This window comes from Schistocerca piceifrons, chromosome 3, assembly GCF_021461385.2.
Source record: "Schistocerca piceifrons isolate TAMUIC-IGC-003096 chromosome 3, iqSchPice1.1, whole genome shotgun sequence".
NCBI classification, from domain to species: domain Eukaryota; kingdom Metazoa; phylum Arthropoda; class Insecta; order Orthoptera; family Acrididae; genus Schistocerca; species Schistocerca piceifrons.
Window position 1 is genome coordinate 197,579,297 of NC_060140.1, and position 12,017 is coordinate 197,591,313.

The following is a 12,017-nucleotide window of genomic DNA, read 5'->3' on the forward strand; positions in this document are numbered from 1 at the left end:
TTGATTTTGTTTTTTTTTTTTTTGGGGGGGGGGGGGCAGGGGGGGACGGAAAATATTCTGCACATGGCGTGGCTTGCTCGCTCTCCCGATTTGAATCCCATAGAGGTTTTCTGGGATGCGCTAGGGAGACGGGTTGCATCACGTCAGCATCCACCAGCCGCTCTCCAAGACCTGTGAGCAGCTCTGCAGGAGGAATGGACGTTATTGCGTCACGTGATATTGATGACATCATTCACAGCATGTCCCGTCGTTGTCGGACCTGTATTGGTGCCAGAGGTGTTCACACTCTACAATGAGCACATTAATCAGTTGTCAGAATGTGTCTGCACTTCCGTTAAGTTTGAAAAAAATCGAAAAAATTTTTTATCTGTTATTGTTAATTACGTTCTGTATTCTTTACATTCTTTGTACTTTACTATCACCTGTTCATACTGCTTTGTGGTAAAATAAACGCAACCTTGCAAAATTTCCGTTTGTTGCTTTAACTTTGAACACCAGTGAATATATTGGAATGACGACATTGAAAATTTGTGCTGGACCTAGACTCGAACTCGAATATCCCGCTTTACTCCAGCGGTCATACGCACGCATGTCCGAAGGAACATTGGGTCGTACTTCTTAATAATACAGGCACTGCTATTTCACATTTATTCAATGACTTTTCACTAGTTACTTGAAGTACACAGCTAATATTCAGCATTCCTTTCGTTTAGACCAATACATTTAAAAAACTTGTATTCTCATCTTATCTGGATTGTTTACGTTTTACTTCCGTACAGCCTGCCGGGTGGCCGACCGGTTCTAGGTGCTACAGTCTGGAACCGCGCGACCGCTACGGTCACAGGTTCGAATCCTGCCTCGGGCATGGATGTATGTAATGTCCTTAGGTTAGTCAGGTTTAAGTAGTTCTAAATTCTAGGGGATTGATGACCTCAGATGTTAAGTCCCATAGTGCTCGGAGTAATTTGAGCCATATTTCAGACAAATACCTTCGGAAAAGAATTACCAAACTTTAAATTTATATTCGATGATAAGCTATTTCTCTTTTTCGGAAACGTTCTCCATGCTATTGTCAGTCTGGATATTATATCCTCGGTACACCTTGGCTATCGACAGTCATTTAGTTGACAGAATAGCGAAACTCGTATATTGGTTTTAATATCTCATTCCGTAATCTAATTCCGTCACGGGTGCCTGATTTAATTCGAATATACTGCGTTACATTTGCTCTACTTCTCTTGATATTACTCTTATAAAGTTTTTCAAGACCCTATCCATTCCGTTCGACCGCTCTTTCACGGCCCCTTCCGTCTCTGACAAAATTACAATTACATCAGCTAGTTTATTTTCTTCTCACTGAATTTAATCCCCTTGTCAAATTTATTCATTTACTGCTTCTTTTTGATGTTTTTAGTCTGTTATATCAGCATTCTGGTTTCTGTACAAGCTGTGAATTACCTGTCGATCTCCGTACATTTTTCCTCCAGAAATTAAAAGAGTATATTATGGTCAGTACACTCAAACTTTTTCGCTAAATAAATAAATAGTACACTACTGGCCATTAAAATTGCTACACCACAAAGAAGACGTCCTACAGACGCGAAATTACCCGACAGAAAGAAGATGCTGTGATATGCAAATGATTAGCTTTTCACAGCATTCACTCACGGTTGGCGCCTACAACGTGCTGACATGAGGAAAGTTTCCAACCGATTTCTCATACACAAACAGCAGTTGGCCGACGTTGTCTGGTGAAACGTTGTTGAGATGCCTCGTTTAAGAAGGAGAAATGCGTACCATTACTTTACCGACTTTGATAAAGGTCGGATTGTAGCCTATCGCGATTGTGGTTGATCGTATCGCGACATTGCTACTCGCGTTGGTCGAGATCCAATGACTGTTAGCAGAATATGGTGTCGGTGGGTTCAGGAGGGTGATACGGAACGCCGTGCTGGATCCCAACGGCCTCGTATTACTAGCAGTCGAGATGACAGTCATCTTATCCGCATAGCTGTAACGAATCGGGCAGCCACGCCTCGATTCCTGAGTCAACAGATGGGGACGTTTGCAAGACAACAGCCATATGCACGAACAGTTTGACGACGTTTGCAGCAGCATGGACTATCAGCTCGGAGACCATGGCTGCGGTTACCCTTGACGCTGCATCACAGACAGGAGCGCCTGCGTTGGTGTACTCAACGACGAACCTGGGTGTACGAATGGAAAAAAAGTCATTTTTAGGATGAATCCAGGTTCTGTTTACAGCATCATGATGGTCGCATCCGTGTTTGGCGACATCGCCGTGAACGCACATTCGAAGCGTGACTCGTCATCGCCATACTGGCGTATCACCCGGCGTGGTGGTATGGGGTGCCATGAGTTACAGGTCTCGGTCACCTCTTGTTCGCATTGACGGCACTTTGAACAGTGGACGTTACATTTCAGATGTGTTACGACCCGTGGCTCAACCCTTCGTTCGGTCCCTGCGGAACCCTACACTTCAGCTGGATAATGCACGACCTTATGTCGCAGGCCCTGTACGGGCCTTTCTGGATACAGAAAATGTTCGACTGCTGCCCTGGTCAGTACAGTCTCCAGATCTCTCACTAACTGAAAACGTCTCGTCAATGGTGGCCGAGCAACTTGCTCGTCACAATACGCCAGTCACTACTCTTGATGAACTGTGGTATCGTGTTGAAGCTGCATGGGCAGCTGTACCTGTACACGCCATCCAAGCTCTGACTCAATGCCCAGGCGTATCAAGGCCGTTATTACGGCCAAAGGTGGTTGTTCTGGGTACTGATTTCTCAGGATCTGTGCACCCAAAGTGCGTGAAAATGTAAAACATGTCAGTTCTAGTATAATATATTTGTCCAATGAATGTCCGTTTATCATCTGCAGTTCTTCTTGGTGTAGCAATTTTAGTGGCCAGTAGTGTACAAACGTAAGTTTGCCTTTCTCCAACCTACCTTCTAAGATAAGATATAGGGCCAATATTGCCTCAATTGTTTCTAAATTTTTCTGGAACCCTAGCTGATCTTTCCCAAAGTTTGGCGGCTTTCTCATTCTTCTGTTAAATATTAGTGTCACTAATCTGTAACGAAGACTTATTAAATGTTTGATTCTTATTATCGTTCCTTTCAGAACCTGTCTTCTTTGTAGCAAGAAAATGTGTCCACAGCTAGAAGGTTCTTTTCGAGACTTGCATTTGGCCTCGTCTGACGTTTTTGAAAGTTGGATGTGTTGCCTGTATATATAGCAATAACCACGAGACTAATTTAAATCACGCTTGTAACACGGTGTCAGGCTCCAGCAGACGGAGTACATTCTGAAGCAAAGGTACCGTATCTGTGTCAGTACTCCTGAAACAGGAAACTCTTTTGAGCACCTGCAAAACGTGCATTTTTGCTGGGGTAGCGAGGGAAAGTACCGATGATTTCCGACTGCACGTTAACGGATCTGCCCTTCATGAGCTTCACTGCAATATTTAACCAAAGATCCACTATTCTCATACTCTATCTAATCAAAAGTATACGGACACCTATTAGGGAACATTAATATAGGATGAATCCACACGTCGCCTTTATCACGGTTGGTACTCTGCTGGGACACATTACGTGAAGTGTCTGAATGTTAAGAATATTAGCCTATTCTTCCTCAACACCTGAAACCAGAGACAGTGATGAAGTCTAAGCTTTGGGTGTGCATAAAAATCACATTCACATCCCAACGGCGTTTCATTGAGTTCATGTTGAGACTCTGGTGAGGCCAGTCCGTTTCAGATATGTTACTGTCTAGAAAGCACTGCTTCACCGATGCTGCTTTATTATGTGGTGCACTTTCATGCTGATACACTCAGTAATAATCTCTGAAGTGTCCCTCAGCTGTTCTGAGTACACAACACTATGTGATGTATAAAAATTTTCGGTGCCTACAATGTCACGTCTTTCAGTGTCACACAAATATTTATTTTTAAAGGGGGTCACTTAAGACTATTTCCATGGGTGCGCCCCTCAAATTTCTCCCTCATATCACAAAACTGTCGTCTGATGTAGTACAAACTGAAAGAATAAAATCCTTTTAAAGCACACTTTCGCATATAATTTGCATTTAAAACATTACACCTGTGTCACAGAACAAATCCTACATCCAGAATACTTTACTCAAGTTTAAGGGAAGAAATGCTTCCGATAATTAGTACAGTATTTAAAGAACATCAAAATATGAACAGGCTGAAGTGAACAAACAGTACATGAGACTATGTTAATCAATTTAACTGTAAAAAGCTAAGGAGCATATTATTAGCAAAATGAGAAATGTGCAAATGTGAAATGCCAAAATGAGCACTTCTCAATTGGAAGTAAATCAAAACAATCAGAATGGCTGAAAGAAAGCACAATAACATGAGCCATAAACGAATAAAAGCTAAGCAACTAAGCAAATAAGAGAATAGGCAAGAATGATATGCCAACAAAATGAGAGCTGGCCGAACTCCGTCGGCACTTACATACGGTTGCGGTCGTGGCGGCACCTCGCGGCCCATACGTTTGTGCGATTCCTGTCGCAGGTCGACCCTTAATCTATGATGTTACAACTGTAAAATATTTTCGTGTCCTACCGCATTTCTCGTTTTGTTAAGTGCAAGAAGAGGACCACAGTCTAACGAAGAAAAACAGCTCTACACCGCAATACGACCTCGTCCTCACTTTACTGTTGGTAATACACATGCTGGCATGTGACTTTCCCTAGATTTTCTCCACATTCATACACTTCCATTGGACTGCCATAGGGCACAACGTGATTCATCACTCCTGAGCACTCGTTTACAGTCATCTACTGTTCAGTGGCGTCACTCTTTACACCACCTCAAGCCTAGCTCAGCACTGATTACAGAAATACACTGAAGCGCCAAAGAAAGAGGTATAGGCATGCGTATCCAAATAGAGAGATATGTAAACAGCCAGAACACGGCGCTACGGTCGACAACCCTATATAAGACAACTAGTATCTGGCGCAGTTGTTAGATCGGTTACTGTTGCTACAATAGCAGTTTATCAAGATTTAACTGAGTTAGAACGTGGTGTTATTGTCGACGCACGAGCGATGGTACACAGCATCTCCGAGATAGCGATGAAGTGGGGATTTTCCCGTACGACCATTTCAAAAGTGTACCGTGAATGTCAGAAATCCAGTGAAACATCAAATCCCCGACATCGCCGGAGAAAGATGCTGCAAGAACGTGACCAATGACGATTGAAGAGAATCGTTCAACCTGACAGAAGTGGAACCTTCCCGGTGACTGCTGCAGATTTCAGTGCTGGGCCATGAACAAGTGTCAGGGTGCGAACGATTCCACAGAACATCATCGGTATGGGCTTTCGGAGCCGAAAGCCAATTCGCGTACGCTTGATGACTGCACGATACAAAGCTTTACGCCTCGCCTGGGCAAATCAACACCGACATAGTACTTCTAATGATTGGGAACATGTTGTCTGATCGGACGAGTCTTGTTTCAAATTGTACCGAGTGGACGAACGTGTACGGTTATGGAGACAACCTCATGAATCCATGGACCCTGCATGTCAAAGACCTTTCAAGCTGGATGAGGCTTAGTAATGGCGTGAGGCGTGTGCAGTTGGAAGTGATATGGGATCCCAGATACGTCTAGGTACGACTCTGACAGGTGACACGTACGTAAGCATCGTATCTGATCACCTGCTTCTATTCATGTCCATTGTGCATACCGACGGACTTGAGCAATTCCAGTAGGACAATGCGCCACCCCACATCTCCTTAATTGATACAGAGTGGCTCCAGGAACACTCCACTAAGTTTAAAGACTTCCGCTGGCAACCAAACTCCATTGACATGAACATTATTGAGAATTTCTGGGATGTCTTGCAACGTGCTGTTCAGGAGAGATCCCTACCTCTCGTACTCTTACTGATTGATCGACAGCCCTGCAGGATTCATGGCGTCAATTTCTTCCAGCACTACTTCAGACATTAGTCAGGTGCATGCCACGTCACGTTACGGCTCTTCTGCGTGCTCGCGGAGGCCCTATACGATATTAGGCATGTGTACCAGTTTCTTTGGCTCTTCAGTGTATGTGACTCATAAGGACCTGCTCGATCAATGTACCCCATTCTTGGTAATGCCCTTCACACAGTCATTGTGCTATTTAGACTTTTAGTAGAACTCACGAGGAATCCCTTCGTCTTATTTTATGCGATTTTTTGGCACCATTCTTCAGAATAGTTGGTGGTTCCTATCTCTCAGTACACGGGGGCTGCCTGATCTTGGTATTGTTGTGATTATTCCTTAGGGTTTCCATTTCACAATAACATTCCCCAACTGTGGACTTGGACCGCATTAGAATGATTGAAATTTCCGTGGTGAGGCTGTTATTCAGATGACATCCAATGACTAGTCCATGTTCGAAGTCAATGAACTCTCTCGACTAGCCCTTACTGCGTCTTTACTGGCAACATAATACTTATAGCGACTTTTTATGCTGGTGGGTCCAAGTGTCTAGACATATAGTGGTCAATTCTGCGTTACGTATGGATGTCCAAATTCTGTTGATTAGACAGTGTATATGTTTACGGAAGGCTTTTGAGCACTCGTTTCACATGTGTCAACCGTCAAAATTGAATACACATTTTGGGCGTATTATAGTCTCAGAATGTATTTTACTTCTTTTTCGCGAATCTAAGTGTGTAAAACGACAAATCGGTTTCTCGACACGTGTTATTGTCCCCATGGACGTTTCTCTTTCCCTTACTCGTTCGCTACGTTTTCTTATACTCACTCGCAACCTGTCTTTCATTGCCTTTTTATAATTATCATCTTCGTAAGATTTCGAGAGCCTTGCATTTTCTGTTACATGTGGCCACGAATTTCATATCTTTAGTATTCGACCATGTGTTTCCTTACATTGCGACTGCAAGCCCCATTGTGTTTGCTGCGTTCGTCGAAGTATAGACGTATTTGAAATTGTTGTTGCTTATTTCACTCGCTATCTGCACGATCTTCCGCAATTCGTGGCCTACCTCCCTCATGGTCATAATTTCGCCCTTTTTCAGTGGACTGGACTATTTAAGTTGCATACAATGTTCTTTCTTTAAGAGTATGAGCGACAACTGTTGCTGCACGAACATACTACACGAGGGGCATTTGCACAGAGAGATTCTGTATCACAAACCATCATTAGCTGCCGATTCATTTCAGGGCTATAACTTGCATCGTTAACGCACTTAAGTAGTGGGCCTCACTCTGTAGTAGACGTAGTATCTGTTCCTCGTAAGACGGATTGCTGGGCTTCAATCAGAAACTGATCATAAGTATAAGAAGACATAAGTTTCATTTAATTTTGTAGGAAACCAATCAAGCCAGAAAAGTAAGAAGTTTTCGGTTTGAAATTATTTGTTCGAGGGAGCTACTATTTATTGTGTAACAATGATCCAACTCGGGAGTTTTCACTTTATCATAACATTTGCCATAGGTGTAAGAAACGATGTATGACACAGATACTTGTAGCACCGACCGTTAATCGATCACCTGTCCTTTCGATTTATAGTCAGGCATTTACCAATTTAGTTCCCATCCAAACTTCCCGTAAGAAATTATAACACATTTGTGGCTCCTTTAGAACCGAACTGTCGCTGCAGAAAGTGTCATTTGAGAGAGTATTGGTATTAGGGAACGGTTTATTCTGACGTCTTCTACAATTCTATCCTCTTCAAAACAGGAAAATTTCCTTCAGAATTTTTTTACGTATGGGAATAAGCTACCAATGTACTTACTGAACTAAAGTTTAATATCCAGTTTCTGAACACTAAACTATGTCTGGCATTTACGTTTGGGCTGTAATGATCATATTAAGTTTCCTGTGCAGGAAATTGCTCCTTTGTTTGTTGGTATGACAATAAACGAGCTAGATACGCAGATATATCCTGTGGTTGGTGGAAGTAGGACCTGCAACAACTGAGATGAATTTTACAGCTGAGAGACACACATTGTTGTCTTCGTAGTTACAGAGAGCAGCATGTCAGTCGGATTATGTCTTACGATTTTGAAACGCTACTTTCTTAAATGTAGTAGAAAGAATAACTTCACTTAAAAATGAAAATGTAGTAAGAATATCGGTCAGTAATTCAGGGATGGTAATCAACGTAGAGGTTAATATTAGTAGAAGCTGCTAAAATGGTATCGGTAATAATTGGATTCTTATCGTATTTCTAATTTGAATTACTTATATTTTAACTTCTGTCTCAGACGGATGTTTTAAAATAGTGACCACTAACGCACAGACGCTAGGGCACATATTGCTTATACGTATTTCGTAATGTTCAGTAATATTAAAGATTCTGAAAGTCATCAATATTAACTGATAATGTGAAGTAGTAAATACCTGTATATGAGATTTAAGCAACGATGACTTTTTTGTATAATAAAGGGTAACAGTAACAACACACTATACATATACACATGACTAAAAGTGATGAAGTATTTAACAAAAAGAAACTGGGTGACGTTTGCTCAATCGGAGGTGTAATTATTTTTGAAAATGTATACAACTTATATTTAAATGCGAACGTCGGCCACGGTAGGAAGCTGAGAAAAAATCAGGGAGCCAGACGTCTGTTTTACTCGTTACCGTAAAACGTTCACTAATGAAATTGACATGTATCATCACATTGTTTCCACAATTCATGTTATCAACATGTCTATGACAGTCATCAACAGATGGGAAAATTCGTCGCTTTCCTCTTGAATTAGAAGCATTATAACTAAGCGCCTAAAAGCTGTGGAAGACTGTCTCCGCCGTTCTGCAGCATGAAAGCGTACCGGATTACGTGATAAAATTTAGTTCACAAAGTTAGTTAACATTAGAGACTAAATGTATTCAACGGTTCGGGGTATGAGATTAAGAGACTTGCTTAATTCGCTGTACTGTAGTTGTACAAACATTTTGGAAACCTAACTTTGCAAATAATTCCTTTAAGAGATTTTGCCTGTTCATCCCTTACAAAAATAACAGCTTTGTGGGCGTCCATAATGCTGAGTAATCCATTAAATCCATTTAATGTTTCATTTAAGTTTCTCTCTCTCTGTCGGTGCCTCGAAGTGGAACTGCTTTAATTTTCCCCTGCATATTTCACTTCCAGACTCTTTAGTGTACTCGTTATTCATTTGCAATGTCGAAAATTCATCGCTAGATCTTTGATTTCGATTATATAACTGATTCTTTTTTCATTTTCTCTTTTGACGCGAATGTTGGACTGCTGTTATTATGGAATGAGGTAGGCGTACTTGGCTTCCTTTTCCATTCATGCTTCGGTATTCTCATAGCTTCACAAAGAATTCACGGTGTGTTACACACTGCCTACAGATTGCATACTAGTCTCTTCCAATAATATAAACTACTCTGACGTTTTTTTGACACCTATGCAGCCAGCTAATTATGGTAAATTTCAAATCACTGTTTTGACAAGTACAGAAAGTATTAGATAATCAGTAGTTATATTTACACAGTCCTCTGATTAGAACAACAATATCGTAACGATGACAGTTTCACGATCAATTTTACTCTCCGATATCAGATAGAAGATTTTTTATGTAAAGAAAACTGGAGTTCAAAGTTCATCGAAACTGCAATAAAAATATAAGCCATTACTATCCAACTTTATTCATCATATTCAGACATATTATGGATATATTATGTATATGGTGGGTCCTCTGGCAGGTGACGTGTGAAACAGTGATATGTCCATAGGATAGATGATTTCATCTATCGTGTGCCGTCTCCCTACAGCAGAGTCACCCAAAACCTCGTGCGGGTTGTATGTAACATGTTTTTGAAATATTACACTCAGTTGTCTTGATTTTTGAACTCATGTCTACTTTCTGCTGTCGAGAAATCGATAAACAGATATTTCTAACAGAAATACAATGTGTTAAAGAAAGAAAGTGTATCACATAACACAATCGTTTCTGATAGACAGCAATATGTTACTCGCCGTCAGCCGGACTGTCTTGTGTTATCCACTACTAACGTTGGCCTCCACAATTGATCTCCCATGTATTCACAATTTACTTTACTCAGTTCACTCCGTGATACATTGATTTGTATTGCCTTATAAACATCTTATGAGTACAAAATCTATAACATAAAGAAAGTGTGTGACTATAAATAAAGTATGCTGAGTAGAATATTCCATGCGTATATTATTAGTACATATAGCTTGAAGTCCAGCAGCTAGAAAGGCGTACATTGTTTTCGTATACTTTCATATGCTTAGTATTTCATAATATGGATTTGATTTAGTTTTGCTTGTAGTATTATCTTTTGTCGCGTGCCGATACCTGAGGGAGAGAATGTACTGGACATTTTTATTTTGTTTTATTCGTTCACTGAGATCAACAACCTCGCTCTTTCCAGTATCAAGTCCTGCTTTAGGTTCTCTATGAGACAGCGGCATGGCTCTGTAACTGCAAAACAGAGCAGCTTTTTTTTTCATTCTCTGTGGAATGACTTGGGAACGTTCGTTAGCTTTCCGTGCAAACCTGGGTGGAATGCTCGGGTCCGCTGATAAGGACTAGGTTTCCCGCCTTTCTAGAAATACTGCCTTGCGATTGGCCATGTAAGACCCAACTCAGAATATTCTGTAGGGATTTAGTTCGTCTTCGTGCTCAAAAACGTTGTCGGCTGAGGCCAGGGCAACGGTCCCCCGCGTCTTTCCTATCCCTATGTTTGGTCCAGCGCCTCTTCCTTTCTGGTAACTCTAGGACAGTCTTTCAAAGCCACCGTGCTCCCCGCAAACAGATGGTGAGCGGCGGCCTGTGAGATGCGAGTGCTGTACCCCCTCCATGGTCACAGGGAATGCTGTAGGGAGACGTGTAAGGACTTGTGTAAACGAGCAAATCGATGCTGAGGGAAATGCTCGGAGGAATGTAGACTGTCTTTACAACTCACTATCGCACTGCAGATCAATTACTTCAAGCTGCAGATGAGCATGAACTGGGTACTGAAAACTTTTACATTTTCCTAGTCACTTGCTCTACGTATGATACTTCGTTTTCCAAAATGCCGGGCGCTCCGTCTGTACACACATAAATTAATAAATTCCGTAACAAAGCAGTATTTTCTGCACTTCCCTCCACGCTGCACCGAGCCAGGTGGCGCAGTGGTTAGCACACTGGACTCGCATTCGGGAGGACGACGGTTCAATCCCGTCTCCGGCCATCCTGATTTAGGTTTTCCGTGATTTCCCTAAATCGTTTCAGGCAAATGCCGGGATGGTTCCTTTGAAAGGGCACGGCCGATATCCTTCCCAATCCTTCCCTAACCCGAGCTTGCGCTCCGTCTCTAATGACCTCGTTGTCGACGGGACGTTAAACACTAACCACCACCACCCTCCACGCTGCTAAGAATGTCACATTCCGCTGTGTGACTGTTGTATCTACACTTTCATAAAACGCTAAGGAATTTCCAAAAAGAAACTCTTTCCAAATATTGTGAAATCTAGGTCTGAACGTCGTCTGCTATAACATGTGTGGACCCACGATTGTTATGTCTGATAACGACACCACGCGAAAGTGTTTCACCTGAAGTGGACATAAATGTTACGGTGCAGCTATCACGTTTCCTGTTATTAAATCACCATCCGTGATAGGCGCAAGGACTTTGCTGAAAGTAGTACAGTGTCGTAACGCACCAAACGGTACACTCACTTCACGTTTTTTTTTTTTTTTTTTTCATTTTTCTTTTCGTCTTCTTCCTCCTCCTGAAAGAGGTCTCTTTTAAGCCGAAACTTTTTGGGCAAGTCAAGATCTTTCCCATTTTTCGTTTCCGTATTGGTTCAAATGGCTCTGATCACTATGGGACTTAACATCTGAGGTCATCAGTCCCCTAGACTTATAACTACTTAAACCTAACTAAGGTAAGGACATCACACACATCCATGCCCGAGGCAGGATTCGAACCTGCGACCGTCGCAGGCACGCAGTTCCGG

The 12,017-nt window shown here is 41.9% G+C and overlaps 1 non-coding gene across 1 annotated transcript; it reads left to right on the forward strand.

The window, feature by feature from the left end:
* The first annotated feature begins 11,175 nt into the window (after positions 1 to 11,175).
* Trnaa-cgc lies at positions 11,176 to 11,248 on the forward strand. The gene has a single exon. It is a non-coding gene; the product is annotated as a tRNA-Ala (tRNA).
* The last annotated feature ends 769 nt before the right edge of the window (positions 11,249 to 12,017 follow it).